Source organism: Microcaecilia unicolor, chromosome 8, assembly GCF_901765095.1.
Source record: "Microcaecilia unicolor chromosome 8, aMicUni1.1, whole genome shotgun sequence".
Taxonomy (NCBI): Eukaryota; Metazoa; Chordata; class Amphibia; order Gymnophiona; family Siphonopidae; genus Microcaecilia; species Microcaecilia unicolor.
The window spans coordinates 128,360,888-128,378,874 of NC_044038.1; positions in this window are offsets into that span (position 1 = coordinate 128,360,888).

The window sequence follows — 17,987 nt, forward strand, 5'->3', positions numbered from 1 at the left end:
AGGCTGGTCCCAGGAGTTGGCTAGTGGTCAGTGCAGTGGACTGTAAAGAAAGTGACCTAGGTCCATATCCCATTCTAACCAGTACACTTGTGGTGGAAATAGTGAGTCTTCCAGAACCCACAAAATACCAACTGCACCTATAGATAGGAGACTCCTGCTAACAAGAGGGCTTTTGTAGTGGGGTACGGCTAGATAAATAGATTAGGTGTTCCTAGAGGGATCACAAAACAAAACAAGGGTGTTAAGGTGGGATTTGTACCTGGGTCCCTTTATGTGAAGTCCACTGCACTGACCACTAGGCTGCCTCTCTTCTCTAATGGAATGTCTATGTGGCCAGTTTACTAGGAATGATGTCACACAACCAACCCTATGTGTGTTTTTCTCTAGGACTTTTTTTTTAATGGCACCTAAAGAAATATGTACTGAGCACAAAAACATTTGGAAATTAGGGATTTTTTAAACAAAAAAATTGATGATTTTCCAGTTTGAGAATTGCTATATTCAAGATGAGAATTGTAGACATTTTCACCAAAATGTCTACAATTGGACTTGGATGTCATATTGAAAATGCCCCTGTACTTTATTATCAGCAAAGAAATATGGGGGTGAGGAGTGGGGAGGATATAATCTTGCACAGAGAAGTCAGTAGAATTTATTGTATCTATTAAAACAGGCAAAACATTTGTTGATATAAAGGTCTACACATGATGCTGAAAGCCTAAGTATTTTACTACCATCCTGTCAGAGACTGCTATTTCCTCCAAGCAAAAGGTGAAATCATTCAATTAGAGATCTAAATTCATACATAGGAAAGGAATTCGATTTCACCTATAACCAGGGAACAAACACATATTTAAAGGTTAAGAGACCTTACTTTCATATCTCAAACTCATAGGAACCGCTCTGACAGTGTGATTAACACAAATGGGAAGGGACTCCTTAATCTGTGTTAAATTCAAAGTCTGTACCGCTTGAATGGCAGAGCAAGAGGAATGGTTTTTTTCAACTCAATACAGGGACAAAGTGTCATTGATTATGCAATAACCAACCTCTACATCAAAGAGATTAATGCCTTAACAGATAGATTACAATCTTATCTATCAGACCACAGCCAAATGGTCCTGTAGATCAACTGGTCAAAGCACATATTAGCCTCTAATGTCTTATCCCCAAATCTCCACAGACCAAATGGTAATTACACTGTAATTTCCAACAACAAGGATATTACAGTTAACTATTAAAGCAGAATTAAAAAAACACAGATTTAAAAAATATTCCATAACAGACTGACTTCATGCAGAATGTAATAATAGTAAGACTAAAAGGTTAAAAAAAAATTCTGTATCATGAAACACAGAGCCCACAGATAAGATTTTATATAGCACCTATCTCTAGATCATGACATGACAACCATACAATGAAAAAAATCTAAATAAATGAAGAAAAACTAATTGTTGCAGTTCTCTGGGTCTTGCGGGGTCTGAGTAAGTAGAATTGACATTTCAGCCATCGTGCTTTCTTCATGGTATGCTGAGAGGTCTGCAGTTTGTCTTTATATAGTGGGTTCTCAAACCTCAAACGTGGGAAATGTGATTACTGTCAGTATGCTATTGAGACTTCTGTAGTTAACATCCCTCACACATCCCGAATTTTTATTTGAACTCTAAAATTGATTGTAATTCATCAAGTGTGGTTTATTGTACTATTTGCTCTTGTGGACTTTATTATATTGGTCAAACTACCAGAAAAATTAAAACATGTATAGGGGAGCACGTTAGAAATATTAAAACTAGGAAACAAGAGGCTCCCTTAACAGTACATTGGAAGGGCTCTAATCATACAAATAATGAATTACAATTTGTTGTATTGTTAGAAATGGAAGCTTGAGGGGTAGTGCATTCAGATAGATTGCTGTACAAGGAACAGAGATTCATATATTTGTGGAGGACAACACATCTGGAGGGACTGAATAGGGAAATTGAATGGGATTGATTGACTCCATGTGTACCTAAAGAAACCCATTAAGGAGGTATCTAGATTGTAAGCTCTTTGAGCAGGGACTGTCTTTTTTGTGTATGGTATACAGCGCTGTGTATGCCTTGTAGCGCTATAGAAATGATAAATAGTAGTAGTATTTAAACCACGGGCTGCATTGCGGAAGCACGCAGTGTATGATGGCATTGTAAATCAAGGTAAGGTATACACAAAAGCACATATGAGTTTATTTTGTTGGGCAGACTGGATGGACCGTGCAGGTCTTTTTCTGCCGTCATCTACTATGTTACTATGTATGTATTGTGGACTGGGCTCCTGTGCAGGAAGAGCAGTTGCGTTACATTATGATGAAGGTATTTTCATGAAGATTTTGAGAATGTATTAGAAGTAATTTATATTATTATTATTATTATTTTTAGAAAAGGAGTGTGTGTTTTGACTGGGTTATGGAATTGTTTGAAAATGTTTTTACAGGGTATCCTTTTGATAAAGCTATTAGCAAAACTCGGTCAGAGTCAAGGAAACGCTGTGAATGAAAGATCTGGCTGGCATGATTGAAAGGACTTTGGTTCTTTGGAAGTTTGAATCTTGATAATGTTTATGGACACTGGAAGATGGAAAGAATGGTTTGGACCACAGTCATGAATTTTTGTGACATAAAGTCCATGACAGACATCAGTTGGACTTTGTACTTTTGTGACCTTGATCCTATATTTGGACTTAATAGGGGTACTTGACTTTTTACTGGATCTTCTGCTTTATTGTTTTTTACTTTAAGGTCTTATAGGAAGGAAAACTATCGCTGCTCTCCACAATACCACCACATATTCAAAATGGCCACCAAGACGTCAAGCGGCAGTCTTGTGAGGTCACCATTTAAAGTCTTGGTGGCCATTTTGAATATGCAGCGGTATTGCAGAGAGCTGCGGTTGCAGACCGGAAGGCATGAGCTTCCTTCCTGCCCCAAAGAGGCCACTAGACCACTAGAATGCAAAGGACAGGCTCTGGGAGGGCACACTGAGGCCCAGGGGTGGGGGGCACATGGGGTAGACAGATTTCCTTTTATTTCCCCCGCATCTGCTTGAACCTGATTGGATACCACAGTCTCCATTCCTGCAGTGTCTAATCAGGTTCAACCAAAGGCAGGGAAAATACTTTTTGTATCTTGTACTTTGTTATTAAGTACAAATGTATCGCTTATTTGTAACGAGTTACAAATGTAACTCATTACAAATAAAAGTACTGAAAATTGTACTTAAGCACTGTAACGATGTACAAATAATTCATTATTATCCATCTCTATTTATACTACAAAAAGTACACTGAAGTTTTGTTTTCATCTCAACAACACCTCCAAAATGGTGCTGTCAACCCCTAGTGGAATTTTGCCCATATTTGGCAGTTCAACTTCTAGAAGTTCTACAACGAGTCTGCTTCTAGGATTTGATCAGCGCTTCTTTGAACCTGATGCAGAGGATCATTCCTTCTCCCACTGCTAGATACAAAAGATTGTAGAGGTAGATCTGGGGATGCCTATGTGAGGGTTGGGAAGTCATATTTATTTATTTTTATTTAAAGTATTTTTATGCTATATATCAAGAATGGGCCAGTATGAAAAGGCTGAGTCTCTAGAAATGTCAAGTCCTAAATGAAATGGAAGAGGGAAGGAGAGAAAGGCAGTCTGTAATAAGCAAACTGTGTGACTAGGAACACAAGGGATAAAGTTGAAGCTAGTTACCAGGGGTGGGGGTAAGGGGGGATGCAGTGATGCCGAACTGGATGGTGAGGGAGGGAAGAGGAGGAGAGGTGCTAGAATTTGGGGAGCAGCAGAAGGAAGAGAGAGGGGGACCTGGAGTAAAGGGAAGCGAGGGGGCAGATGTTGCAACCAGGCTGACGAAGCAGAGGAAAGAGATGGAGTGAAAGACCTGGGTCAAAGAGAAAGGGAAGAAAGGGGGCAGATGATGGACTGGGGAGGGGCAGAAAGAAAAGATAGAGAGACTGGACCAAAAGAGAGAGGGGAACAGATGATTTAACAGATGGAGGGAGAGAGAGATGCTGAACATGGGGAGAAGTTGGGGGCAAAGTTCATAGAGGGGAGATGTTCGATGGGACAAATGTGGATACACGGAAAAAATGAATGCTGGACACAGCTAGAGAAGAAATGTCAAAAGGACAGGAGACACTGGAGAGAGTTAAGGGAAAAAAACAGAGAAAAGCAGAAGAGAGGCACCAGGACCAAAGCAACGCTCAAAGGTAGTAAAAAATATTTTTTCAAAATTTATTAATTGTAATATGTCAGCTTTAGGAAATGTGCATTTTCACTCCCCCCTCCCGGTCCTGTATAAATATAGTACAAGCCTGAGGCCTACTATCCAGCCTGGTACCTGCTGGAAAGGGTTGCTGGGAAATACAGGCCAAGGAAGAAGTAAATGAGATTAAAAGAGCATTTTCTAACTGTGACATTAGTTTGATAGCTTGGAGTGATGAAAATAGATTTTGACCGCAGAGATAACAGGGAGGGACCTTGTACCAGGTGCACGAAAAAGCAGAAGAGAACATTTGTGGACAAAAACAGCTGTCCATCTGCCGGAAAAAGGTGGGGGACTTTTTCCAAGGGTAAAAATATCAAATCTGTGGTTAAGAGAAAAAAATGTTATTCGGCCACCTGGGCCATTTGCGTAGAAGTAGTTTTTTTAGAACTCCATAGAACCTAATGTGATGGAGAGAGTATAAATATGGTTGACAGCCTCCCTATAGAGGAGTCTGAAGAGTCTGTGGCTAGAGGTAGACCTGTGTCACACTATCAGAGATCTCCCCATAAGAACATCTTGTTTATGTAACCTGCCTTGGGTGAGTAATAATTCATAAAACCCTTAATTCAACCTGTCTTTGATTTCCTTTATTAATATCTGTTAATGATTCCTTGGTTTACTTAAAGAGAAACTAGATTATTCTACTCAGATGGAGTCAGATTGGAGGTCTGATCAGCCTTCTCATCAGTGGCGTACCAAGGGGGGGCGGTGGGGGCGGTCCGCCCCGGGTGCACGCCACTGGGGGGGTGCCGCGCGCTGGTCAGCATCGTTCGTTTCCATGCTCCCTCTGCCCCAGAACAGGAAGTAACCTGTTCCGGGGCAGAGGGAGCATGGAAACGAACGACGCTGACCGGCGCGCGGCACACCCCCAGTGGCGTGCACCCAGGGAGGGTTCTTTTGCCAGGGTGGAGGGGTGTCCCTTTGCCGGGGGAGGGGCGCTGCACCCGGGGGGCGGGGCGCATCAGCGATCCGCCCCGGGTGTCAGCGCCCCTCGGAACGCCACTGCTTCTCAGGGTTCTCCCTGGCACCTGACAACTCTATTCCGGTACCGGCCAGAACCTAGGGGATAATTTAACCCCTCATTAATTCAGTCCCCAGTACCTTGGGTGTGAAGGTGTTATAAGGGTCCCATCTCAGTTTTTCTGCCCAGGGCCCATTTAGTCCCAGCTACGCCACTGACTGTGTTAATATGAATGTTAGCACACAACCTGCAATATAAAATTATGGGAACGCTCCCAATAGATGCCACACTAAATTTACAGCTAACAAGTGGTAAAAATCCCACATTCAGCCTTCTTGGTTTAGAAAAGGGCCCCTTAGAAAGGGACATAATTATAATGCCCCATGGTAGGAGCTTTGTTACAGCAAAAAATACAGATAAAACAGATCCCTGAGAGAGTTTACGATACACTAAAGGATATAAAATTACTTCCATTAATACTCATGGTAGAAACAGGATTTGAATTTGGAACTCATGGTGCCCAGTATGACTTCATCCTCTTTCTTGTAATTATTTTACGCCAACTGAGTTGCTCCTTTAAAACCAATTATATCTGCCTACTATTTTTTAAGCTAAATCTAAGTCACATTTTGGGAAATGGGGTGCTGTTGATTTACAAAGATCATTTAAATTGTCATTAGTAGAATCTGATTTAGTAGAAGATTCTCCTTTGGAGATGTTGTTGCTTTTAATATCATTAATACTTGCTATCACATTGGTTTACTGTCATCCTGGTTTTGCTTTATTCAGATTTATCTCCATTGGTTGAGACATTAACCCCTAAATTCTACAAAATGACATGCACGCTTAATTTGTGCATAACATTTTATTGAATAAGCCAATTAGCATTGAAAATTGAGTGCTAATGATCAATTATTGGCACTAATTGTCATTAATTAAGTTTTTCCTGCACATTTTTAGTTGCGGGGATCCACGTGTAAATTTTGTTGCTAGGCTCCAGAAAGGGGGCACGGCCATGGGAGAGTTATGGGCAGATCAGGGGCATTCCTACAATTTATGCTCACTGTTATAGAATATGGGGGATCCGCGCCTAATTTAGGTGCAAGGATTTACACCAAGATTTACTTGGTGCAAATCCTCGCGTCTAAAGTTAGGCACTGATTCTGGTGCTAAGCACTATTCTATAAATGGTGCCTAACTGTCAGCACCTCTGATAGAATAGTACTAAGTATCGCAGGAGGTGGTGGAGATGAAAACGATAATGGAATTCAAACATGCTTGGGATAAACATGGATCCATGGAATCTTAACGGATATTGGGTGGCGACGCCGGGAATTGGAAAGTAAAACCAGTGTTAGGTGGACTTCTGCAGTCTGCTCCCTGATGGTGGCTGAATAGACATGGATGGGCTGGAGTGTAAATTTTAAGGGGCTTCGATGTTAGCTTCAGAGCTTTTAGTACAAGAAGAGTGCTGGGCAGACTTTTACCATCTGTACCTTGAGAAAGGCAGGGACAAATCAAACTCTGGTATATATATAAAGTATCACATACCATGTAAAATGAGTTTATCTTGTTGGGCAGACTGGATAGACCATTCAGGTCTTTATCTGCCGCCATTTACTGTGTTAAGTATTTGTTTTTGGTTTGTTTGGGGGGTTTTTTGCACCAATTTTTTAACGCTAATTATAGAATTTGGTCCTAAGTGCACATTGGAATGACAATCTGCACTCCATTTTCTTAGGTGATTTTAATTTTCATGTGAATAATGATTCAGCCTCCTCAGTTTGTAATGACTTATTGCATACTATGTCTTTAAGCTTTATGCAAATTGGGACAGACATGGGAAGCAACTGCTTGCTCTGGCATTTGTAGTATGGAATGTTGCTTTTGGGTTTCTGCCAGGTACTTGTGATCTGGCTTGGACACTGTTTGGAAAACAGGATACTGCTAGATGGACCATTGGTCTGACCCAGTATGGATACTCTTAAGTTCTTATGGTGGGACCTACTGACAAAACAGGGCACACACTAGATTTGGGTTTTCTTGAATGAGTTACTAGTTGCTGACAATGTTTATTGCATTAGCTCTGAACTTGTCCTTTGGTGTGATCATTCCTTGATTACAGTAGAATTTTCTATACCTGGTTTATGTAGGGAAGGCACAGATATCAGACCTATCTAGATCATATGTGGTTGTTATGATCTGGAACAACCAAAGGAGCTCTGGATGCCATGTATCCTGTACTGGGGGTCCTCTTCCTACTCTTGGGTGGAGACAGCAAGCCTGCGGGGCTCCCAGGGTTCCAGGACAGAATACTGCTGATACTGGGACTCAGGGCCCAAGTATTTTATTATCAACGCAACTTCATACCAAAAATCATGATATATTCCTCAAAACAAAAGGTACAGTCCTCCTAAGATAATCTTCAAAAGAAAAGGGTATAGTCCAGGTCCCATAATCCCTCAGCAAATGTTCAACTCCTCACGAGTTCAGGCTCTCTACTAGGCCTTAGCTTTCCCTTCCCCCTCCTTCAGAAGGGTTTAGTAAGAGTTCAGCACACTTCCAATATAGCACAACAGTTCAGAACAAATCTGCAGGGACAGTCTTTGCACATCAAACCAATACCACAAATCACCTGCCTTTTCACAGCACAGAGGGAACCCTGTAAGGAGCAGGGTTGACAGTTTCTCCCACCTCTCAGCACCACGCCCAGTGTGGCCTCCTCCACTGCCTTCATGTGCTGGGCAGGGCAACCTTTGAATTCTCCCACTCCATGGTAGCTGGCTCCTCTCCCTTGGGCAGCTCTAGAGGCAGGCTACTTCCTTCCTCCACATACTCCATGGAATCTCTCTCTCCATTCGTCTCTCCTCCTCCCAGGTGACCGAGAGCCTCCAGGAAATCTGCTCTCCTCTTCTCACAGCTGTGAGGAATTATATACTGATGGTGAAGCCAGGGGAACTGAGCTTCATCCTTCCCTCGCCCTCTAGTGGGGAAGAGAGTAACGGGCTCACCCGGCCTTGAGCCATTGCTCCCCCTGCTGGGATTGGGAATCCATTCCATCTTTTTAGGACTACTCTCCTCACTCATTCATGCAAGGACTTCTGGGACCCGTAGTTCTGGGCTCAACTGCTTCACTGGGGAATCTCTGGGACTTGCCTTGTCATAATCCTCACTATGGTATCCATAGATGTAATTGAAGCAGTTGATTTATAGGATAGATCTTTGTAAGAGGCATTAAAAACCTTGGCTCCTCCTAAGACTGTGGAGCCTTGACATCTCTCCTTGGTTTATCCCTCAATTGAGGGCTGCAAATCAACAAATGAGAACGAAAGACAATAGAAGTCTTACTCTCATGCCTTTACATTAGCTGGATATTTTGAATAAACCCATTATAGTTCTTTGACTTTAGCTGCCTGTGATGGGGTTTATAGAACACTATCCCTCACCCTTAAGAAAAGTCCTTCTCTAACTTACCTGGGCCACCTTAAGAGTACTAATCCTGCCCCGAGAGGAAGTGAGCCAGGAGGGGTGGAGTCAATACCTGGGAAGTTTAAAAGACAGGGCCAGACTGAGGGTAAGGAAGCCCAATGAGGGAAGACTTGAATCCCTACTGTAAGCTGCTGAAGCTCCATACCAGTATTGAGACCTGGCTGAGGTAAACCATCGTTACTGTTGGACTGAATCTTGCAAATGTTGCTTTGAGGTCTGGCTGGCTGGAGCCAGACCTGGACCTCAGAGGAAACCTGAGAACTTATAGGCTGTGTTTGGAGTATGGCAACCCCGGCAGTCACAGACTGTGTTAGGCCTGCTGCTGGAGGCCTGCTTAATACCGTGTTCTTCTGAACTGCAGAGGTTTTCCTACCCTATGTCTCAGCCCTGTGAGGATTCCTTTGAATAAATACTTATTTTTCTATTCATCCCTTTTGTCTGGCTGTGCTATTTTACTGGCCCACTCTCAACCCTCGCTCAGGTTGTCACACTGCTCAAAGTGATTATTATAATAGGTAAATTCATGATCATTGGACACCCACAATAATTTGTTTAGGATGGCAGAAAATATTGACTGGAATGCAATGTGTTAATCCCACAGTACAGGATATCGAATCACAATTACTATATTTGCAGATGCACATAAGTAAAATCAATAGGATAAATGCTCATTTCCTACAACTAATATATTACCTTCTGAGCTTCTGCAGGTGCTCTGCGATAGCGTTGCTGCTGTTACTGTCAAAGCAGTTAAACAGTTGATTCTATCACTGAATAATACTGCCAGTCATTTACATTTGTGCTCAGTTATGTTTTTTAAGATGTTATCCTAAGAACTGAATAATTCATATGCTTGCATTGTGAATACATCTTTAACAGAGGGGCTATTGCCCTTGATTTTAAAAAAGGATAGTGCTCAACCATTAATAAAAAATTTTAATTTGGATCATAAGTACCCACAAAATCATCACCCAGTCTTATCATTTTCTTTAATCACTAAGGTTATCAAAAAAGTAGTGCTGTAGAAACGTAATTTGCATGCACAATGCAATTGAATAATGAGCCAATTAACACTAACAATTAGGCCCTATCAACTATCGGTGTTAATTGGCTTCAATTAGAAATTATGCATATAAATTTTGACACCGAGGTCTGCATGTAAAAATTACGCATGGGTCCAAAAAGGGCGCACAACCATAGGAGGGTCATGGACAGATCAGGGGCACTCCTTAATTTATGTGCGTTGTTATAGAATAAAGGGGATCCGCGCCTAATTTAGTTACAGGGATTTACACCAAGGTTTCGTTGGTATAAATGGTTGCGCTTAAATATATTTATGGTTCCTGGCGCTAAACGCTATTCTATTAATGGTGCCTAACTTTTAACACTGTTTATAGAATAGTGCTAAGCATTATTTTTTTTGGCACTGATTTTTTCGGCTAAATTTAGAGAATTTAGTCCATAATGTCTTTAATCAGTATCAATTTTCTAAAATACTGACTGTTACCAGCTAAGCTAGACCCAGATATTCAATGCCAGGCCATGTCTGGGCACCAGCCTTGAATATCCGGAAGTTATATGGCAGGGGCGTAGCCAGAAAAACAGATTTTGGGTGGGCCTAGGCAAAGTGGGTGGGCACCAAGTGTTTTCTCCCCCCCCCCCCTCCCCCACCAAAAAAATTATCTCAGCTGGCAGAAAAATGCTTCTTTCCACCTTGGCAGTCTGCAGCAGGCATGCGCTGAAAACTGAGCATGTGCAAGTGCCGATATTGTGGAGAGTAGCATTTTCGTTACCATCAGTCTTCAACTGGCAGAGCTAGGGATCCCCACCAGCTACCACTAAACATGTGCCTCTGTTGGGTGGGCCTGAGCCCTTAGTAGGTGGGCCACAGCCCATCCAAGCCCACCTGTGGCTACACCACTGTTATGTGGGTACAACCGATATTCAGTGTCAAACCCACATAGCTAACTGGACAAAATTAGAACTACTAATTAAGCAAACCTACTTGCTTGGTTAGCTATATGGAGATTGGTAGAAATAATTCTGGTGCCTGCATAACTTTCAGGACTGCCACAATTCTACCCCTGGACTACCCTGCCATTTCCTTTGACCACTGACAGTGCCTCAGTGGTCAAAGGAAATATTTAATGGCACTGCCTGGTTAATTGCCACTGAATATTACCTCCTAAGCCTGCTAGGAAGGTAAACCTAGTGGCTCAATGGCTAGCTGATCATTATCTGGTTCTGAATTGTGACAAGACGGTAGTCTGCTGGCTGTACGGCTACCTTTCATATCCCTCCAGGGCTCTACAAATTCTTGATACTTCCATTGCTCCAGTAAATGATTTCTGTTATATCAGAGTCATTTTTGACTCGTGCTTGTCCTTTATTCCACAGGTATCTTCACTCTGTAAGTCAAGTTTATTTATTTTACCTCAACTATGATCAGTACATCCTTCTTTTAATGTTGCTAACTTTCATGCTCTGATCATGGTACTTTTATGACTGTAATGTTATTTTTACTGGTTCTTCTAAGGAGATTTTCAGAAAGCTCCAAATACTTTATCTATTCATCTCCTCTGTCACTTAAGGAGATCCGATCATCCTCTGCTCAGTTTCACATTCAAAGCATTTCGTCTGGGCTCACTGACCTATCTATCTATCTATCTATCTATCTATCTATCTATCTATCTATCTATCTATCTATCTATCTATCTATCTATCTATCTATCCTGACGATTCCATATACCTCCACTCGTGCTTTGTGATCTTTCAGTGATCACCGCTTAGTACTACCTGGACCTTGTATGGCACTACTGGAATGTACAAGTCATAGGGCATTTTATTTTGCAGCCCTTGCTTTATGGAACTCATTGTCTTTGTCAGTTTGGGGCATTAAAAACCTGGTTACTTCAGCAGGCTTACAAACCTTAATCTCGGTCACCGAGTGCCAAAACACAGCTGTGTTGGGTCTGCTTATAGACATTGCTAACACTGGGTCTTCTTGCAGACATTACTAACGCTGGGAATAAAGTTTTCTTTGTTTCCATCTGTGGATTGTATGCTTCACTTTTAGACTCTTCATATTGACTTCACCTGTGGAGTGTTTTCTCATTCTTTTTTTTTTTGCTAAGGGTGATACTGTCAGGCTTATTTTCGAAAGGGATCGCCGGCGATCTTCCGACACAAATGGGGAGATCGCCGGCGATCTCTCAATCCCGGCCAAATCGGTATTATCGAAAGCCGATTTTGGCCGGCCCCAATTGCTTTTTCGTTGTGGTGCCGGCCAGCCTTCAAGGGGGCATATTGGTAGGGTAGCGATGGCGGGAAGGGGGCTGGGCGGGGTTACGAGATGGCCGGCTTCACCTTATTATGAAAAAAAAGAAGCCGGCTCAAATGAGCATTTCGCCGGCCGGACTTGGTCCATGTATTTTTAGGACCAAATCCCACAAAAGAGCCCCAACTGACCAGATGACCACCGGAGGGAAGCGGGGATCACCTCCCCTTACTCCCCCAGTGGTCACCAACCCCCTCCCACAAAAAAAATTTGTAAACATTTTTTGCCAACCTATATGCCAGCCTCAAATGTCATACTCAGCTCCCTGACAGCAGTATGCAGGTCTCTGGAGCAGTTTTTAGTGGGTGCACTGCACTTCAGGCAGGTGGACCCAGGCCCATCCCCCCACTACCTGTTTCACTTGTGGTGGTTAATGTTGAGCCCTCCAAAACCCCCCAAAACCCACTGTACCCACATGTAGGTGGCCCCTTCACTCCTTAGGGCTATGGTAATGCTGTAGACTTGTGGGCAGTGGGTTTTGGGGGGGATTTGGGGGGCTCAGCACACAAGGGAAGGGTGCTATGCACCTGGAAGCTAATTTTGTTTTGTTTTTTTACCGATTTTTAAAGTGCCCCCTAGGGTGCTCGGTTGGTGTCCTGCATGTCAGGGGGGCCAGTGCACTACAAATGCTGGCTCCTCCCATGGTCAAATGCCTTGCATTTCGCCGGGTTTGAGATGGCCGGGTCCAGTTCCATTATGGCTGAAAATCGGAGCCGGCCATCTCATCTAAACCCGGCGATCCGCCGGTGATCCTGTTACAAACCCAGCGAGGGATTTGGCTGGTGCCAAGCGTATTTCGAAAATACGCTTGTCTCCGCCCACTTTCGGTGCCGGCCCCGAAGATGGCCGGCCATCGATTTCACCAGCGTCGTTTGATTATGCCCCTCTGTGTCACCCATATTCTTGGAGGCAGGGTATATTGTGATGTATATTTAATATGAGTATTATTTGTATTTAATTGCATTGTTTGTGTAAAGATAGCACTGTGTATTAGGACTGCTTTTCCTATAGTTTGCAGTTCCTGTGATTGACTCCTTTTGAGCTGTCCCTATCGGTTGTTAGCTCTGAGCTACGACCATCCCTCCCTCTCTGCCCCTGCGGACTGTGTGAAAGAGCCCAGTTTTTCTAGCATGCCTTTGTGATCAGCAGCTGTTCTAGGGGCTAATCACCTCTTAATTCCATCAAGATTTTTCACCATCTTTCCCCCAGCATCTCCTCAAGGCATTTCCCACGACATTCCCCAAGTCATTTTTCATTTACCATTCTCTGAGTTCTTCCCCTTATTTTCCTTGAGTGTTACAGCTTTTCCTCTCAGCTGGACTGAGGTTCTGGCCATCTCCTTGCCTCTGAGGTGGCTATATACCTATGGGCAGAAGGCCACAATTCTTTTACAAACAACTGAACTGTAAGTTGGGTTTCCTTTATTCTAAGTACTACAATGAAGAAGATTTGCTTAAGAATTGAGAGTCTACTGGAAAGCTTTTGCTTGGAGATGGTTTATGAAGGCTGTTTAAGCTACACTATACTTTGCCTAGAACAGTACACTCACTCAGTCATATCTTGAAGGTTATACACAGGGCCGGTCTTAGGCAGAGGCAACCGAGGCGGCCGCATAGGGCCCCGCGCATAGGGCTCGGAGTGCATCATGATCCCGCTCGGCCGCTCCGCTCCCGCCACCGGCACCCACCCCCCGCTTGGGCCCGCTGAGCCCGCCGTCAGCTGAGCTCCCCGGACCGGACCCCGACAGTTGCAGCGAGCCAGCGACGGCCCCGACAGACAGTTGCAGCGACGGCTCACCTCCAGCTTTTCACTTCCCGCTCAAAGTCCCGCCTTCTGATGAGGTATTTCCTGTTTCCGCGAGGGCGGGAGTCACTGAGCGGGAAAAGCTGGAGCCTGGTCGGAGGTGAGCCATTGCTGTGGTGCGACTGCGTGCGTCTTAAAATGGAGCAGGGCTACAGAAGTTTGTGCCATTAAGGCAAGGTATGATAGTTTTTCTTATAAGGAGCCTTTTTAAATTAAAGTGGGTCCCCAGGCAGGTAAATGTTTTATAAATAGTTTACACACCAGCCCTGGGCAGCATCATTTTGCTCTGTCCTACGGCGCCTCCTCCCTGAGTCCAAGTGCTCCCATCCCTCTGTGCAATCGGAACCCGAACCCAAACCTTATGTGTAGCTGGAACTCTAACCCTAACCCTTAGTAACACAGCAGATGACGGCAGATAAAGCCTTGCACGGTCCATGTAGCATATAATGTATCCAGGCCGAAACACTAATCCTATCCTAACCAAAACCATAGATGCAACCAGCATCCTAACCCCGATCCTTATGTGCATAAGACAGGAAAATCATTTTGACCATATACTGTTGCTTGCTGGACTGTGTTCTGAGTGAAATCTCCCCTTCAGTCTTTAAAGACCAAATAGAATGAGGCAGAATGGCTCAAAATTTGTCATGCAGCGCACCACGCCACGCCACGCCACGCCACACCACACCACACCACACCACACCACACCAAGATTTGCCACAAGAGAGCAGCTCTAATCTATAGGATCTTCCACTGCACTTCTAGGCATCTGATTTTCTTTGCAAGATTTGGTCCATCCTGCATTTTTCTTGTGCTGCAAGAAGTGCAGGGCAAGGGACAGAGATTTTAGTGTTATGATATGCAATTAGCTCCTCTCCAGAGCTGGTGATTTTGGGATACTGAGGCTAGACATGCATGTATATAATATCACGTTCATTGTTGATATAATTTAGAATTGAGAACGTGACTGTTGGGCAAATCACTGGACATGGAGGGGAGGGCAGGGGAGAGGAGAATTGCTGGATTTGGATGGCTGGAGCCTGGAGGGGGCAGGGGAGAGGAGATTTGCTAGATATGGATCATGGAGGAGAGGGCAGGGAGAGAGGAGAGTTGCTGGACATACATGGATGGATGGATGGATCATGGAGGGGAGGGAAGACTGCTGGAAGGAGATGCACATGGTTGGAGGGGAGGGAAGAGAGGAGAAATCTGGACATAGAGGAGTTGGAGGACAGGGAAGAGAGGAGAAATGTTGGGCAGGAATGGAGGGAAGGAAACACAAAGGAAGGAGATGCACATGGATGGAGGGGAAGGGAGAGAGGAAAAATGCTGGACATGAATGTAGGGGAGGGGAGGAAAGTAGATGCACATGGATGGAGGGGAGTAAGGAGAAATGCTGGATATGGATGGAGGGAAAATTGCTGAATTTAAGGGCTGGATCAGAACACTTTGAAGGCAGATGCTGAAACTAGAGAAAGGATAGGGACAGGGCTACAGATAGTTGACAGGACACATAAGGAAATAGGAGGATGGTGGACATAATGAGAGAAAAAATATCAAATGGAAAGAAGACACTGCATAAAACAGAAGACACTGGGTCCAAAGTGAATAGAAAAACTAAATAATCAGACAACAAAGGTAGAAAAAAGTATTTTATTCGGATTTATTAATTGGAATATGTCAGCTTTTGGAAATGTGCATCTGTGATATTTTGCATGTAAGTTTCAATTTTTCTAGTATTGCTGCATGCTGAGTCTGACTTCTTGAGGTAACTTTCCAGTTCAGTATTTTGCCTTCATATCTGTTGTGCCATGTGTTTTTCATGTGTGATCAAGGTGCAGTATTCTGCTAGCGTGTAGTATTTGCAGCCCTTTTTGTTTTTTTTTTTCACTAGGTTGTATACTGGTGTTTTAGATCCCGGTGAAATTATAGTTGCCTTTCCACGCATAAGGTTGTAGCTCGTCCTGCCCTTGGAATTAGTGCTGTTATGGTTTGTTAAGGTTATGAGTGTGTTTTTGCACAAGTTTGTGTATAGTGTTTTGCAGTGGAGAGATTGTGTGTTGGCCTTACTAAGGTGGCACCAAAACATCAGAAAGGGTGTAGAGCCTAAATCATGACACACTACCTCTAAAAGGGTGTTTTGTGGCTCTACATGAGAATTATGATATTATGATCCCTTGCTAGCTTCATATTGTTGACGGTCTGTAGTGGACTTGAACTGAATAATTTTTTGGGGGGGGGGAGGGGGGTTTCATGATAGCATTGTGCTTATTATTTCAATCAGGTTTTTTTGTACAAGTTTAGCTTCATTTGTCTTTATTTGAAATTTCATAAATAAAAATTTTTCTAAAAATGGAATAATCTTATCAATGGGGTGGGGTTAGGGTGGGGGCATGGCTAGGATGGTGCCCCACCAAATTGATCTGCACAGGGCCCCGCACTTGCTAAGACCGGCCCTGGTTATACATGTATTAATAAACTTTGTGATTTTAGGAGAGGGGGTGGGCTTACTTTAGTGTATCTCTCTTGGTTTCAGTTTTCTGAAATTGAGATAGATCTTTTGCCTGTTAAATGCTTACTAGTTAAGTCTAAGGTTCTCTCCAGATTATGCATTCTTATTGTCTGTTGTCCTTTGGATATTCCTATTGACAGTGTATCTTCACTGATTGAAGTTATCTTTGATCTGTCTTTGTACTATGAGAAGTTTTTGGTTCTAGGGGACTTTAATATGCATCTTGGTTCTAAGAAGTGTAGTGTGAAGTTATTATTTTTGGAATCGATAGAGAACTTTGGACTCAATCATTTGGCTCACTTTCTTATACATCAGCTAGGAAACATTTTAGACTTTGTTTTTGTATCTCAATCTCTAAATTCTACTTGGGTTTCACTGACAACACAACCTGTGTCTTGGTCTGATCAATTTTTTATTCTTTTAAAAGTGATGTGCTTTTATCTTTTGGTGAAAAGGTTAACTTACAGCAAATTAGAAAACTAGAATTACATAAACATTTACTCCAAGACTCTATATAAGGCACCCAAAACTGGGCGCTGATATTTGGGCACTCATGCAAGATGTGTGCCCAATTACATTGGTTAAGAAGCAAATTAGAGCCAATAATTGGGTACTAATTGGCACCAATCACCACCAATCTGGAATTAGGCGCACATTTTGCTATGTGCTACTCTACAACAATATACACTGGAATCCCATAGCATGCAACCCATAAGGGGACATGGTCATGGGAGATGCATGGGTAGGTCAGGGGCATTCCTAAAATTTGTGCACGGTGTCATAGAATACTGAGGATGTGCGCCCAAAATTGGGCACCAGGAATTAATGGTTAAGAGATCATGTAGAAAAATATGGTTGTCTCATAGGTCTAAACCACTGGTTGAACAGCCAACACTGTAAAGTAAACCTATTTCTCTCAAAGAAGAAATTATCACGTTAGGCGTTTATTGTGACAATTCATTGAAATTTGATAAACACATCAGTAGCATTAAAGATCTTGTTATTTCCAGCTGCAAATAATTCATCAGCTGGAACCTTTTTTAAATCAGTCAAATTTGATAAAAATAGTTCATGCATTTAAGACAAGTAGACTGGGTTATTGTAACTTGCTGTTTCACATCCTAAAAGATTTCAATTGGTTGCCTATTTCTGCTAGATTTACTTTCAAATTGTTGAGTTTGGTCTTTAAGTCTTTCTGTTGGTTAAACAAGAACATCTTCAACCTTTGTGCTCCTCACAGCACCGTTTGTTGCAGCTTCCATTCTTGAAAACATTGAGATTGGTATCTTCGAGAGACAGAGCTCTATGCTACATGGGACATCTTTATGGAACTTGTTGCCTGATGCTCTTAGTGGGTTAACTATTTATCTTGGATTTTTGAAAATGCTTTTGGTAGTTTTTTTAATTGAGTTTTATATTTTGCTTTGTTTAATAATAATCTGTACATTGTTTAATGGTTTACTATTTTTATTGTAAACCACTTTAAAACTTGAATGTGCTAAGCGGTATATCAAATCAATAAGTCCAATCCAATCCAATCATCATGATTTAACTGGCCAGGAGCCTCTCCTGCACAAT